Raw genomic sequence first — 17,083 nt, 5'->3', positions numbered from 1 at the left:
GATCACGCTGAAGCCGACACTGTGCAGGGGCAAGGGGCTAATCCTTAAATTGACACGTGGAGGATTGTTTACTTCATCGAGGAACACAGCACTATTATGCAATATGAAACCAGCCAACTGCTTTTTTGGGGCGGTCTTCTGTAGGAAGTGCCGTCGTCATCAGTTATTTTTTTTATTTCTTGTAGTCTAACCCTTTTATGCCTTTACCTCAAGTTGCTCGGCAGCACAACTATCTTTGCAAAAAAAAGTTAATGATGTAGTTTAAAAAAACCACAAACAACCTATAGAACAATCACCATGATTGTTGAGGGGGGAAGTGTGCAAAAAATAGCCTTTTTGTCTTTACCCCAACGCATTGAGGAGGCTTTCTCTCAATATTGCCATCAGCATTTGAATGGGAACATATCCAAGTACATTTCAATGTACAGCACTAACTAGAAAAAATTAGGGGAAGGGTTTTGCACACATTAGTCCATTAATCTGAACATAATTTAGCCAACTGCTGCCTTTGTGTCTTTCTTCACGGTTTGGAGTCCTCAACTCCAGTAGTTCCCTTTAAAAAAAGCTAGTGGTGTCTGTGCAGCAGTAGTGATCCAAACTCTTCTTGCTCCCTGGTGAGTTTACTAAAGCTGCTGTTTTACCTTGTCCAGAAGTTTCAACTAATTCTCTATCTGGCAAGTCGTAAATATATTTTGAGCTTCATGCAAGATCAGATGTTCCTTGTTTTATGGGGTTACACGTAGTAAACACCAGAAACGAAACTTTAGAGTTGAGGTCTTTATTTGCTAGTTTACTTGCTGCCTCTCATACCTTAATGTGATTTCATATATATGTGTGTTTTTGAAGTTTAGCTTCTTTTTCTTTTATATTTATTAGAATAATAATAATAATGCTTTAATTTAATTATTACAGAACATATGGGCAACATCAATTTTTATTTTTAGAAATGTAACCATGTTTATTTTAAAAAACAAACTGACAACTTGTTTTTGCTATCTTTTAGTGCAATAAGCCGTTCTAAAGGAAAAATGTGTCCGTTTAGCTGTATTAAAGCGGCGTTTGTACCACTAACTGTGGGAGAATGGACACCTCCACAATTTTAAAAGGACAAAATAAAAGCCTTAATTTCAAAAGGAAAGTTTTGTAGTCATCAGGAGTCATGCATGTTCCTTTTCTAAATCAAACCAGCTAAGAACAGCAAAACCTATGCTTCTAGGATTCTGCAAGCTTTAATATTGGCAATCAATGCAGTATTTTGATTTAACAAAGGAATTGTGTACATTTTGGGGTTTAAGAGACTGAAGTTATTTGAACTCAAGTGAAGACTTTTCATTGAAGATCCAGGTTTTCAGATGCTGTCTTAACGTAGCTGACATTAATCATAAAAATGTCTTAAGAAGTTAATGAAGTTCTTAAGCATTTTTGCTTATTTCATTATAAGTGGCTTTCCTTTTAAAATTAAGGTGTTGGTGGCTTCATTTCACTTTACAAATAAATTAAGAGGGCTGGGATAATTTTAACAAGTTAAATCACTGAAATGTGAAACAAAACATTAATGGGACTTTTGTTCATTCCACTTTAAAGTTAAAACAAGTATTTTAAAGATGATCGAGATGAGCATGTATTCAGTACATCTGGGCATCGGGGAGTTTTGCACTTTGTAACCTCGTGAACTGCATTTTTGACTGTTTTATTTGCACTGGTTCATAGTATATATGCATATATATATATACTGCAGATTGTTTATATGGGCATTGCTGTTATCCCAGCCCTTCTGAACTCCACCTGCTCTTCACACGAAAACCAATGGGTTGGTTTAAGTATCTCATTTGTTTCTTGTCATTCTCATGTAATCCACTATATTTGCCAATTTACTGTATTTTGAGCCTAAAATCTGAGCCCGTTTTGCTTCAACAGGCATGCATTTCCCCCATTTCTGCCAGAAAACTAAGTACTGTATTTTGTGCATTTGTACATTGTATTGAAATGTATGTAGTGCTGTTCACAACACTGTCTCAAAGCGCTTTACTAAATAGTTGGTGTATATACATATATATTTTTCTCCCAATATCAAGAAACATAATGCAAAGAAACTATTTTTTTGCAGAGTTAAAATTGCACTGGAAATAGTCATGCTGGTAGGCAGTGTTCCTAGTGGCTCAGGAGAAAAGGGGACTATTCTAACAGATCTCTGTGTAGCCAACCAGCTCTTAGGAGTCTCTCATTGTTAGTGGGATTATATTCATTCATCAGTGGGACTGCAGATTCCTAACTGAAGTGTCCCAGTGTTCTCTGGCTGCTTCATGCACTTATCTTTTAGCTCCTTTGAATAAAACTGCTGCAGGGAGGCCAATATAATGAAATGATTGAAGCAAGATTGTTTCCAAACAAATCTCTCTATCTTTTATTCTGTAACTTGTCAGTTTCCTCTTAGAAGAGCTCTAGCTAGTATACCCATTTATAAAAGGCCCAGGTTAGGCTTTTTACATAAGATTAATTGTTTTAAAATTGAAGGGGCTTTTTTAGAAAAACCTGCTTTACAAGGACTTTTTGTGAACTGGCATTTTGATGAAAAGCCCTTTTTAAAAAAAATATATATATATATGGCCTTTAACTCTTCTTTTAAAGACACTATACAGTTTCCAGTCTGATTTGAAAGTTTGACATTACTTTGCTTGCTGCTTTCACCAAAAACTTAAAAAATATATATATAAAAAAATCCATTGGGGAAATGACTTCAAAAATGTTTGCTTAGCAGGCCAGTATAACTGGTTTTCATGTGAAGAGAAGTTGGGAGTTTTAATCTCTATATTCTTAGTTTTGCAAATGTCTACAAAAGTGCCGATACGTATATTTGTATTACAATATCAAGTTACTGGCGTTGTGAGGGCCACACGTTTATGATACTGTAGCTGCTATATTTATTTAAATGGAGACGGACAATTACTGCACTAGGAAATGAGGAGATGAGCAGGAACCAAGGCTTAGAGTTAGATGCGGTATCTCGTTTTTCAGAAGAAAATTAACAGTGTGAAATATCAAGTGTAACAAAGGGTGCTGTCATTTTAATTGAGATTAAATAGCCAGATATTCTTCCTTTGTCTAAAGACTTATATATATTTTGATGTTTGCAGTTTAGGGGGTGGGGGGATAAATGGTACCTCATCTGTGGTGGCAATTTCCAGTATATTTTCACAGGAGTATATGGATTTTTTATTTTTGTACCTGCTCTCCTTTAAAGAAAAGTTTTCTCAAGTTTTATGTGCTTTTTAGAGAAATCTCGAGTGCAACACGCATTATCCCTTTATCTTTCCAGGAGCACTCTGTATATAGCCCAAACAGGGATATGGGCAAAGGCTGACAGTTCCATTTTGCGGAAACATTGGCCTCATTTGTGCATACATCTGTCTAAAACAGTGGTTCCCAATCTTCTGAGACACTGTACCAGTTTACCAAACTAAGACCTTACCTTGTACTAACAAGTGCCACTAACCTCCCAAACAATGGGGGCATACACTTGGGCACCCAGCACAAAATTTGGGGTGGGCAACCAAGGATACTAGCTACACACACCTGAAATAACAATACTGGTACATGTACCAATGTTTAGGAACCACTGTCCTAGAAATGGCAGTGCTTCTCTGAAGCTTAACAGAAGGGTTTTTGATAATGGCAGTTACTTTAATTATGTGATCTAGTGATTAGTGGGTCCAACGTTGGAAAGAAAGGTTGAGAATTTTTAGTAGTTTGAATCGTTAACTCTTGCAGCATCTGCTAACAGCACAACTGACAACTCCACTCAAACAAAGCAGCTTTGATTTGTGGGGCACTTCCACTGTGGCCATTTTACTCAGGATTGTTAGATGGCTGTCAAATGTTAAACCATTTAGTTGAAATTATGCAAAGGTTATTTCCCTAGGATTCATTTTGGGATGCTTTTCGAAGGTAGTTTAGCCCTTGTAACAGCTTTCAAGTTGAAATGGATTCCTGAAGGTTGTCAGTCAAATTCTTTCAAGATGCCATTGGTCCTAAATTGTTTCCATTTCTTCTTTTTGTGCAGATACTTGTCCGATCAATGTTTAGGCACAGGATGTTAGATGAATAATCACGCTCTGTACACATCCTAGCTGCTTGTTTGTTTTCTACTAGTGCTCAATAGTGTGAAATTTCCAAGCTTCAATTTCAAAAGGATGAGGCCTTTCTGGATTTACATTTTACTCGTACCTTGAGACTTGTCCGCCTTTGATATGTTCTCAGTTTTGTCAGCTGATGGGATATAACCTTTCTCAAAGCACTTTTCGTAACCGAGGAATCAAAGAAGCTCTGATTATATACATTGAAACCCTAACTTTTCATTTCCAAACAGTCGTCTTGAAGTTTCTTTTCATGCCAGACAAATGCTCCGTCAGCTGCAGTGTTGTGGAGTAGACGTGGCTGCCACTGGCCAGTTAATTTTATCAGATAGAAAATCCATGTAGATGTCAAAGGGACAAATATTCCTGGCTTACTTTCCTACCCAAAGATAGTACTTGAATTTGACATTGTGTATGAGATACCATTTGTGTTTTGGCACATCTTTTAATTATAAAAACTTCACTTAGCCAATTCACTCAGATATATATTATTTTTGTAAAAATGAAAAAGATTATTAAGGTTAAGGTGAGCGCTAATCTCAGTGTTTTCTGCTAGTAGAAAATCTTCGTAACTTTACAATAGTTGTGAGGTGTGAATCTGATGTGTACAGGACCCTATGTTTTACCTATCTAGCAGAGTCCCAAGAATACAATCACTAAAACACTGAGGTTTAAAATTAGTTTGTGGCCTGAGCAGCCAAAGGCACCCATGGGAAGCAGTGGGGGTGGAGGGTAGGTGAAGGTTTGCAAAGAAGCAAACCAACGTAGCATCACTGTTACAGAAACGAGGGAGTTGGTGGAGAGACTCCATACCAATCACCTTTCCAGCCATGTGCCCCTGACTGTTAGAATTCTGTCTGAGATCCCCTCATCCTAACATGGGTAGTTCATTGTAGTGTCCTGTTAAAGCAAAGCAGTTCCACTGTTAAAACTTGGAGCAATTTTTAATTTTTTTTTAAAGCTAGACAGTCCTCAGAAAGTGCCTTTTCAGAAGATGGTGCTGTAGATTTTTATGTTCAAATTGTAAATGGCTGAAAATTTGAGAAAAATTATTGAAAATGCCAAGTGTTTGGTATCATTTTATGTACCTTCAAGCAGCAGTTTCTGAGTCAGGACCAAGAATAACCAAGGAAGGGTGTATTCAGAAGGAGGGAAAGGTATTGAGGAACGATCACCAAATTCAACTTGTAGGCTTGAAGTAGTTTGGATTTTATTTAATGTAACTAACCACTTCCTATTTTAGGAGGATGCATGGGGTGGGGTGGAGGAAAGGGGGAGAAATAGCACAGGACACTTCAGGCAGTGGTGTAGTTAATATTTAAATGGGATCATAGATGATAAAAGGACATGTCCTCATTTTTGGAGATGGAGCAGGTTCACAGAGATGAAGTAAAATTCTCTGGGGGCTTATAACGAGATAGTATATCCTACTTTGAGCAGACTTCACACAACCTGTATTTTAAGAGAGTAATGTTTACATGCTAATTGAACTTCTGATGACTTAATAGGGACTTTTGATAATCTAAGTGGTAAACATGTTTGGATGATTGTTGGTGCCCTGTTTTCAGTGTGCTAAAAGATGTTGTGGAGCCGCTGATGACTTTGGTGAGCATTCCTCCAGTCAGGAAGAGTTGTAGACTAGACTAATAAACACTGCACCTCAGTAACCTTGTAATGCTGCATAAAATAATAATAATAGCAAAGTTCTGCCTTGATTTCACTGTAATGTGCTTACACATGCCTGCAAAAATATACACACAACTTTCATTTTTGTAATGCCTTAATAGCAGTTAAAATATTTTTTTTAAAGATGAGGTTTGTCCTTTATTGTGGTGTTTCCGTATATTTATTGGTAATTTGTGTGCAGCTTGTAGTTTCATGTTTGGCCTGAATGTTGCTTTTTAACACCCTTTTTTTTTTTTTTTTTTTTTTTTTTAGGAGGGAGTTGTTTCTAGGTGTCTTTTTCTTTGTGAAATAATAACTTTATTAATGATTGAGGAGAAACTGAATGAAATGAAGTGATCAGGACATAAAACAGACTACATTGGTAGCTGGATTTGATTTAGAATTCTAACATGCCCTTTTCTGTGTTCAGTTTATTACTGTAAATCCAGTACTGGTCTTTAATAACATGTAAAACATATTTCTAGATCATCTGATAATAATGGTCTCTTGATGATATTAAGCAAGATGTTTTCAAGTGTCAGAAACATTAACATGAGACTCCCACTTCTACTGATAAATGGCAGATTTGCTGGAATTGGTTTATTCAGTAAGTCTACCAATATTTCTAGTATGTTTAAGCAGTGTCAGCACCTTTATTTTACATATTAATTTGGAATTGCTCACTTAAGTTCAAGTAATTAGGCTATTCAAATTGTAAAGTGGGGATAGTGATCCTTGCTTGAACTTTTAGGTCTTTAGGGAAAAAGAGCACTGTCAGGTTAATCCGTAATTAAAAATACTTGCTTATTACTTAATGTAGGTTATAAAAATGAATTTTAAAGATCTAACTTATTTTTCTCTGTTTTTGCTGTTTTTTGCTTCTGATTCAACTTAAACTAATTAATTTCTTTGTCTATAGTAACTTTATAGTCAGAGCAATATTGGCATTTAAACCTTCCTCTGCAGTGATTCAACCTAAACTGTTTTTTCTTTTAAATCTTAAATTCCTGAAAGCATTTCTTGTTTAGGTTTTATTAAAGTTTATTCCACAAAACCTAAATTCAGGGCTAAAACTACCTTACTTTTGTCCCGTTAGTAACAGCCATACCTTTATTTTACTGATTGAAAAGGACCAAAAATTCCTGTTCCATCATTTTTTCATGTGATGGTAGACCCTGCATTTTTTTCCCATTGCTCATAGCCAATTTCAGATGATTTTTAACCAATCCAAAAGTTGTTGTCCTCTTTGCTTTCCATACTTTGTAAATATGGCTACAAAAGTCTAAAGAGACTTAATAATTTAAATTTGGGGATATTGTTTTTATTGGGCACAAACCCTTACTAATCAGTCATACCTGGATTAAGATGTACTGTGGCATATGTATGTAATTACAGTAGATCTGTATTACTCAGTGGCAAGTGTGTGATGTTTTAAAACATCCAGTTTAAGCTTAAACTGAAAAATTGCTGATGGTGCAGACACTCTCATGAAATATTTTCAGTAGGAAAAATAATCTAGTGCATATATCTAGTTTTAATTCATCCTCCTTACTGAGACTTGGTGAGTGAACATTTTCTGGAATAAATTGTATTGTTCGTAGCCGGTTGTGCTGGGGTGAATGATTAAACCAAACTGACTGAATTATATGTCAGGAATCTGTCACTTTTCTTTCCTATATTACTGAAGTAGAGAACAGATGGCAGTGATGAAAGTCGCATCAAACCAACAATAGAGAGCTGTCAAAAGCAATGCAAAGGGGAAATTAGTGTTTATATTTAAAACAGCGTAAGCAATGGAAAGCCAAGGTTTCTGCAAGAACGACATGCAGCTCAGAACCTTGTGAACCTGTATTTTCATGTTTAGTTCACCAAAAGGAAAAGCCTCTTGCATTTGGCCACTTTAAAAACAAGGGAGGGGGGAAAAAGCTTTTTTTCAAATGAGTGCTTGTGTTCCTGCTACCACATAAGCATGCAGAGAAGCAGCTAGTAATGCCCTTAGGCGCTGTACATTTGAATGTAAAATTATACAGAACAGCATTTTTATTTTGCTTTTACCTAAATGCTGCTACTTTAAATACTTAGTTAAAATCCAATACATTGGTGCTATTTGAAACCATACAGCCAAAAGATTTCATGGGTAAGACCATAAAATTTAATTACTGTTGTAGGTTGTTGGCCACAGTCTTCAGCAGCTGCTACTGCAGTGTGCACAGCCATCCAGAGACAGAGCAGTCAGTTGCAGTGTTCATCTTCCGTGGCATTGCAACTGGTGTTATTTATGTTCAGCTTTTAACATACCTTCCCTTTTCCCCTAAACAAACTCACCATACTATGCCCACATGGAATATCCATTTCTATCTGCAACAGTCTTGTTACCCTTTGGAAAACAAGGGTTTAGTTATTGGACTAGTGAGTGTTCAGGCAATGAGTGATGGTTTGTGGTGAAGCAACTGCTAATAGAGAAACCCAGGAAGGGTTTAAACAGAAGTTAGTAGGGTAAGCTGCATTCTGCTCTGGTTCTTGAGGGAATTGGTAGGAATCTCAAAAGGTGATTTGAGCACACTTGAAACGTTTGTCTTGCAGGAATTATTTGAGCTGATATTGAGAACCCAGCAGGCATTTTGCCTTTTTCTGATCAAGAACAGAAGCTGGAAGACAATTTACACTTGCAGAATTCCCAAATAATTGATATGCTATGGTTAAGATTTTCATGCGCTAAACTTAAAACAGAGATCCTTCTTTAATTTTCCTTAGCTCACTGTTACAATGCTAATATTTTAAAATGTTCATGTCCCTTTTTTGTTAAGGAATGTGCACTCTGAATGGGATTACGCATGAATTTATAGAGTTTGTTACCCTTTCAGGTACCTTTTTGAACTAGTTTTTAAGCAGTAATGATATCTAACATGCATAGTTCAGTGGTAGATTAGCAGTTTCTTCTACAAAATGTAACCTAGATGTTAGTCTCCCTTTCTCTGCCTATTCAGAATAGCCTCACCTGCCTTTACTTAAAGATTGCCATCCAGTGGTGTCTTCGCTATTTACAGCACCAGTCACACACTTGCTTGATTTTTTTGGAGTCCGGTTGTTTTTTTTCCTGGCAACTGAGAGGGACATTTAAGAATGTGGTATAATGAATGTAGGAGAGCAACGAACTGGCCTGATTTAAGTGGAAGCCTTTTGGTGAAAATTTGATGGCACAGTTATCTCTGCAAAAATTATTTTGCCAGCAGCTGAAGTGGGGTTGGTCTATATAAAGAATTTTGTAATGTCTTGGGTGTGCAAGGTTTTAGCAAAGTGACATGAGAAGAAAAGTACCTTCACTTCTATACCAAGGTACTAATATAGAGCAGATCTGTGTATACTACCTGTTTCACCATTGAGTTCTGGATGCTAGTTTTTAGGGTTGAAGGTGCAGGGAAAGTTTCAGATGGACCATATTGAAACAATTTTGAGACCGTGGCATGGCACTCCAGAATTCAAATTCTTGCTGTGACATGAACTCCCTCTCCCTCTCTCTCTCTCTCTCTCTCTCTCTCTGGGTTAGTCACTCTGCCTCAGTTTCACCATCTGTAAAATGTGGGTAATACCTCACACTGATTTGTGAGGACTTAAGTATACATGTTTTGAAGATGAGTAATGCTATAGAAGTACTAAATTATTAATACACCTAAATTGAGGTATCTTTTGTAAATTTTCATCTCCGTTTATCAGTCCTGTATTTTGTTTAACGTTTCTCCCATCTGCCTGCTCTAGGGGTGGTGCCATGGACCCGAGTTGTGGTCTTTGTGCACACGTCTTATCTGCTCTGGGAGTTACCCCGCTGGGAAAGCCAGCGGTACTGGTCTATAATACTGACTTTGTACCTGTCATTTTTCTGACAACAGGATTGGTTTTTGTTGCAAGGTTGTCGGTAAGAGGGAAAAGTCTATGTAAACACAGATTTGCAAGAATAGCAATTAAAATATAGAATTATTGGCCAGTAAACTTGCTTTTTGTCTACATTTGCCCAACTGTGGAAGTCTCTTTGAACAGATTTATTTATTTTATTTTTTAAACACCCAGTTCTTTACAATAGAAAATACAGGTTGTACAAGGTTCTGTTCATTTTGGCATATCAGCCAGTCAGTTTTCCATTGGAGAGGTGGATAGTGCCAGATTTGAAGAAGGTTTTTGAAATTCTGTGGTCATGTGGTAAATTAAAAACATGGAAAGGTTAGGGCTACTGTGCCAGGCAAGTAAAGTGACATTAAAAGATTTCATTAAGTGATAGGAAGGCTATTAGAAGGAAGACAGTTTAGCCTTTTGATGTCAGGTAACTTGGCTGAATGTTGGCTTCATTGGGCTGTTCTGTTTTGTGGACCCTAATATAACCCTTTCCACCTTGGTTGTAGGTTTTACTGTGTTTTGGGCACAGTTTGTGTTAATGAGGAAAGTGTACTCATTTCTCCAAGTGAAGCTTTGCAGCGTTGACTCTGGCTTTGTTAAATGTTTACCTGAAGATAAGTGCTGCTCCTTAAAATATTACTTTTCAGCTCAGTTCTGCAGACGGTAACGATTTTAAATGTATAGCCTCTGGGTACAGTAATTGTACTGATAAAAACCAATCTTCTGTTGCTGGCGTTCACTGAGCAGGGTTCTCCCATATGATTAGCAGTACTGATGTACAATAATTTGGCTCTCTTGTTTCACATGTCAGGTGATAAAATGAGTATTGGGCTCACAGGTTGTAGATTCATTTGACAGGGAAATTCTTATTTCCCTTGGTGTGAACGGTTAGGCTTTCCAGCACGGACTGCTCATGGATAAATAGCATTGGCATTCTGTGTGGGTAAGTGCTCAGTACCACAGGGCTATGGGGGTGGTTGGCATAGCTATGAGCACTGTCTATCAGGCATTACTTTAAAGGTTTCACTGTAATATGTAGTCATTGGCTATGTCTGTACTTGGAGCTGGGGGCGTGATTCTCAGTTTGAGGTGACATACTTGTGCTAACTCTCATTGAGCTAGTGCACTAAAAATAGTAGTGTAGCATTGATAGTACGAGTAGCAGCATGAGCTAGTTGCCCAGAGTACAAACCTGCTTGGACCCTAGGGCTGTGTACTATTTTTCACATGCTAGCTCAATGACACGAGCATGAGTATGCCTGCTTGAGCTGGGAATCAGTCTCTCCCCTCTCCCTTGCCCCCCAGCTCCATGTGTAGAGATGGTCTTAATGTGTGTCTCTTCAGTTATGGGCCAATATGTCTATTAATATGTCTTCAGAGAATGGCAAATCATGTGGCATAGTGTGCACCTTGAAGATTATTGCTAATCAACACATGTTTAGGTATAAGACTACTGGAAGCAGTGGTGTGTATATATAAATGTTACATGTGTATAATACTGTGTACTTAAATAAAGAGAATATTTGTGCTACTTGGAATTCCTTTTTGGAATAAAGGGTTGTTGTTTTTTAACAGACCATTCCAGTGGTTTGGAATTCTCTTATACATTTATGTCTCACACACACACTCTTCCTCTTTCTGATATGCTGTTAACTGCTCCCTTCTGTTTTGGTGCTACCATTGCTTTATGCAAGAAATAGAATGTGTTCTAACCATGAAGACACTGCCTATTTTTAAAAGAAAAAGGGGTTTATCTCAAGAAAAAAAGAGTTGCGATTTGAAACATTGCACAAAATAGATTGTAGGCGGATGACAAATGCATTGGTAAAAGCTTTTTTATTTTTACTTTTTAACCATCTTGACCGTGTGTGCCTATTTGTATTGCGGATGTGGGCTGCAACTATTTGGGGTGGGAGGGAGTTGATATGTGTTAGTATGGTTTGAAATGTAATGCTAACCAGAAGCAGTGTCCCCTCCCCCTCTCCTTTTTCCAAACAAACTGTTCTTGCCAAAATTTTCTACCTATCACAACTTTTGCTTTTTTTCCAGCACAGTAAAATATCATGACATAACTTCTGTCCCACTATTACTTCCCTCTGCTAGCCACCTGTAATCTCTCTAGAATGGTATAGAATATACATAAAGTCATTAGATCTTTCTTTTGGCTTTAAAAAAATAAAATCAAGTTGGGTATATTGTAAACCTACTTTAATCATTTGAAGATTAAATTTTGTTTTGAAATGCATGTAATGTACTATTTAACCTTATTTTAATACTTGCATTCTTTTAGTTTTTTTCCAAAACGTCTGTGAAAATGAATGGAGGTTGCAGTGCAGGTCTGAATCTGAAAGGACATAGGACCAGATGATACCTTGAGGGAATACTAAACATGACTGCCAAACCTTTGTCAGAGAGAATGTGATTTTACTTTCAGACTTCTATAACTTTTTATTTAGTGCTATTCAATGAAAAATAGCTGTAATTATAAGACATCCTTAAGTTGATATAAAATTGAAATGTGCATAAATTGGCAATTTAAATAATTTCTCCACAAACTAATAAAGTGGTATGGGGGTATGGTGATATCAGAGTTTTTTGGCACTGTTTATGCATGTGCTGAATACCCAGTTACGTATTGTGGTGTCAGCTGAAGGCTCAGAATAAGAGGTGAACAGAAAGCAAGCAAGGTTCTGAAAGTAAAATGCTTGTGTGCAGATTTTCAGTGGTGAATGTTGTACCTTCGGTTAAATCATTGTCTTTTGCAAAAATGTATTATGTCTGTGGTTGAGATTAAAAGGACAAGTTTTTGATTTTTGTTTAACCTTCTGTCGCTCACAATACTTGCATTGTGAAATTCAGTCATGGAACTCTTTCTGAGCCAAAACTGTCACCAAAGTTTTCTGTGACAGATTCCACTCCTCTCTTTCTGCCATTCTCTATACTGGAAGGACTCTATGTTGTGTTTGTTTATACCTTTTTAAAAATTTTTTATTGGTTTTAGTGTCGCTTTGCTTCAGTTTGAAGTGTAACTTTCACTAATAACTGCAATAAAAAAAAAGCTTTGCTCCAAACTTCACTGTTGTGTCCATAACTCGGTTTATTTTGTCAAATCTTCCAACATGTTAGGAAGTATGTAGACAATGAATTACAGAATTAGAAAGCAGATTTTACCTAACCAGTATCATTGGGGGGGGGGGGGCGAAGGAGTATTAGAAGTAGGGACAGACTGTTGGGAGGAATCCTAATACACCTCTATCCCGATATAACACGGTCCTCGGGAGCCCCAAATCCCTACCACGTTATAGGTGAAACCCCGTTATATCGGGGTAGCAGCGGCAGGGCTCCAGCAGTGATTTAAAGAGCCTGGGGCTCTAGCCGCGGGGAGCCCCGGGCCCTTTAAATCACCACCCAAGCCCCGCTGCCAGAGCGCCGGGGTAGCGGCAGCAGGGCTCCGACTGATTTAAAGAGCCCGGGGCTCCCCACAGCAGCCGGAGCCCTGGGCCCTTTAAAGCGCCGCCCGAACCCCGCTGCCGGAGCCCCAGGGTTACAGCGCTATATGCGAACCCGTGTTATATCGGGTCGCGTTATATCGGGGTAGAGGTGTATTGAATAAATGACCCCTGTTATCAGTTTTAAGAGTACTCAAAATTGTAATCGATAAGGAATTGAAATACGTCTTCAGTTTTTCAGTGCTGTCACTTTTTTCAAATCAGATTAACACTTCTTTTCTTGCCAGGAGCACCTTGCAACAAGGACTATGTCTTTTGTACAGAAACTAGCACAATGGATCCCTGATCCTGATTTCTAGCCTATCCACACACGCTATACAAAATCCCTTCCGTGTATAACCTAAAGGCATAAGGTGGCTGTTAGTGTTATCGCTGGTACCTTTTAGGACCAGGTCTTTCTAGAAATGTTCGGGAAGGTGACAGAGTGTGGTGGTATGGAAGGTGGCACAGTGAAGTGGGGGCAGGCAAAGGGAGTGAAGTGAGAAGAGAAATGGGAGCATCTAGAGTGGGAGGGAGGTTTAGACATTTGTGAGGGAAGAGGTGGGCAGGAGCAGAGCTGGGAAGAGCTTTGAAGGGTAGGGGCAATCTGAACTTTGTATGGAAAAAGAGGGGACCCTGGGTGCAGAGATTCAGGGAAGGAAGGTGGTCGGAACAAGGGGAGGGGAAGGTGCTGTCAGCACTATGGATAGGCTGAACACAGAAAGATGAACTAGGTGCTGCTTTTCCTTTTCACCTTACCTCAGTGACACAACAGCTTTCTGATGTGCAGTGACTTAGGCAGATCATGCAGCAATGGCCTTCCTCATAGCTCTCCAGCGACACCATGAAAACATTCCTGCTGCAGGAGGGCTTGAGGAGAGGAGTTATTCATTTGTAATGCTGTAGCACCTAGGAGCCCCAGTAATGGAACAGAACCCTATTGTGCCAGGCGCTGTACAAATACAGAACAAAAAGATAGTCCCTGCCCCAAAAAACCTGGTTGCTCCACCATTCACTGATGCTCAGAACCCAGCAGACTTATGTCTACACAGAGAAGAGACAAAGGCCTAGTCTACACCTAAGACTTCAGTATAGGCAGCCGCAGTGTCGGCTACACCCACACCCAAGTACGGTGTAGGGACAGTTTTCAAAAGACCATGGGGTTCTTAAACTTTTTTTTAAGGCAAGGTTACGATAAAATGTTAACATACTACATTACTACATATCGTACATGACTTATTACTTATTCAGGATCAGGTGAATATTCAAAGAACTAGGCTAAAGATTCTGGCTTGTTGGCTGGGAAGCCATCATCCTTTTGAGTATACTAAAAAGGGTGACCAAATTTCTAAATACCTAGCCTCATTTGGCGCTTCTCTTGTGTACATTCTTGGTGTGAAAGTTTTTCCATTCGAAGGACTGTGTTCATATTTTACTATACCACAGTTCCATAGAGGAAGTCCCATTTTTCCAATAATGTGCAATACAATAAAAAAAATAAAGAAATTAACGTCATTCTGTTTTAAAATGTAAATCCTTCACTGAAACATTAAGTAAACAGGTCAGGGGGATTGCTAGGAAGCTGGCATTTTGTCATCAGATGAATGTTCTTTAATAGCTTCCTCTCCAAAGCATCCAATTCCTGGACACAACTGCCAGGTGTGTAAGTACGTTCCCCTTTCCTTGCAATCCCTCCAGCATAGCACCTCTTTAGTAACAAAAATATGATGAATATTAACTGGAGTCAAATGCCATCTATACAGTAATATATAGTTTTGTTTTGAGCTACACAACTTGAAGATGTATATCCCTTTTCCGATACAGAGATCCACTCATCCAGATCAGTTTTTGTCCAAATCCCTCTCCCAGCTTTTCGTCTGGGTTGTTTTCTTACAATTTTTTTCAACCAAAATTGTATATATCTTAGAAATTAAACCTTTTTGTTCCAGGTTGCTCCTGGGTCAACTCCTCAAATGTGGTTTTAAAGGTCTAGATAGAGGTTTCTTGTATCCAGATTTTACAAAACGTTTGCCTTGTAAATGTTGAAAATATAGGATCTTTATATTACATGTCTCAGTAGGATTTAAAATCAGGACCCAGGAACTGCTGTCCAAAGTGAGTAATCTCCATTCTTCCTCACAACCAATAGTCACTGTGGTATTTCCTAAGGCTTTTCTGTAAGTGAGCTTTCCCTGGTGCACCTGAGCCCTCTGAGTTCTCTACTTTCTCAGATGATGCCCCCTTCCCCGGATTCCTTGCTATCCTCTCACCAACCCCACCCAGAACCTCTGAGTTGCACCAGATCCCACCTCCCGCTTTCTCCTGCAATCCCAGATCCCAAACAGTTGGGCCTGAAGCACTGAGGCCTTTCTCTCCTTACATCCTCTTGTTGCTATGGCTCTCATTCCCTGTAAACAAAAAGAAAAAGCTTCCGATTGGCTCCTGGTGAGGATGGTTGCCTGGCAACCCTCCAGAGCATGCTTAGCAACCACTAATACAAAAAAAAAAAAAAAAAAAACCCACACACAACCAACCACTCAGCAGTGGGAGGCAGAAACTCCAGAGTCAAGGAAGGAAGGTGGTAAGTTGCTCTGACTTGATTCAGTGTGAGGAGCCAGGTGCCATGGCCTTGCTGTGGGGGATCCAGGAGTTGGGCTTTGTGCAGTGTGTCTGAGATTTCTCAGGCCTTGTACTTTTGGGGGGGCGGGGGGAGGAGGAGGGAGAGTGTGTGTGTGTGTGTGTGATACCTCCCTTCTGTGTTCCTTGGCTGTAGCATTCTCAGCACAGAAAGCGTGAAGCCTTCTCCTGCCTTTCTCTGGGGTTTTCACTATAATTTGCTCCATGTAATTTGACCCCCTCCAACTTGTCCTGCAGCTCCGAGGCCTTTGTGTGGCCTCTTCCCTCCCCAGCTCAAGGAATAGCACAAATCCCCTGCACCCAATGTGGTTTTATTACAAATCTTGCTTTTCATACTTGCGCAAGAAGCCCCACTGGCGTTAGATGAACAAGCTGCTTGTGGTCAATGGCAGAGTGCAGAGCCAAAGCTGGCCCTCAGTGGCACATGTCCCCATAATCTTTGATGAGTTACTGCCTCCAGAGATTAGTCCCCAGCATGTAATGCTGCATTTACATCTGGAGTGGGTGCCCTCTGTTCTTTGGGACCTAGAGTCTCTGCAGGCAGGCACTGCGCCCATCCAGGCTGAACATCATGTGCGAAGAGCTGTTGCTTTTGCAGGGCTGCACCTCTGTATTGAAGAGGGTGACTACAATCCTGCTCTGCTTCTGCAAAGTAGGTGCGGCCTCTCCCAGCCATGCAGCCCTCAGCTGGGTGAAGCGTGAGTGGAACAGTCTTTATTAAATCACCTTCTGAGGGAGAATCACAGAGACGCATCCGGTCACCTGCCGGGGCATGTTAAATATCACAGGGAAGGTCATTGCTGGGGCTGACTGTGTCCCAAGATCAGCAGTTGGGGGAGGTTGCCTGATGAGCCAAGGAGGCCAAGGACGGACTGGCTCATCACCAGGTAGTCCCAAGAAGCAGGGCCGGTGCTACAATTAAGGCAAACTAGACAGTTGCCTAAGGCGCCAAGATTTGGGGGTGCCAAAAAGCGGTGCCCCCAATTTTTTTTTTTTTTACAGCGTTCCTATGCCCCCTCCCCGAGCACGCCGTCACTGCTCCACTTCTCCTGCCTCCCAGGCTTGCAGTGCCAATCAGCTGTTTGGCGCCACAAGCCTGGGAGGGGAGGAGAATTAGAGCGGGGGCGGCGTGCTTGGGGAGGAGGCGGAGCAGAGGTGAGCTGGGGTGGGAAGCTGCCGCACGGCTCCCCGGGGGGGGGGGGACCTGACGGGGGGGGGGGGGGGAGGTGTGCCTCAGGGCGGGGGAGGCGTAAGGTGGCCCTGCCAAGAAGG

This window comes from Emys orbicularis, chromosome 23, assembly GCF_028017835.1.
Source record: "Emys orbicularis isolate rEmyOrb1 chromosome 23, rEmyOrb1.hap1, whole genome shotgun sequence".
NCBI lineage: Eukaryota > Metazoa > Chordata > Testudines > Emydidae > Emys > Emys orbicularis.
This window is presented reverse-complemented; position numbering follows the sequence as displayed.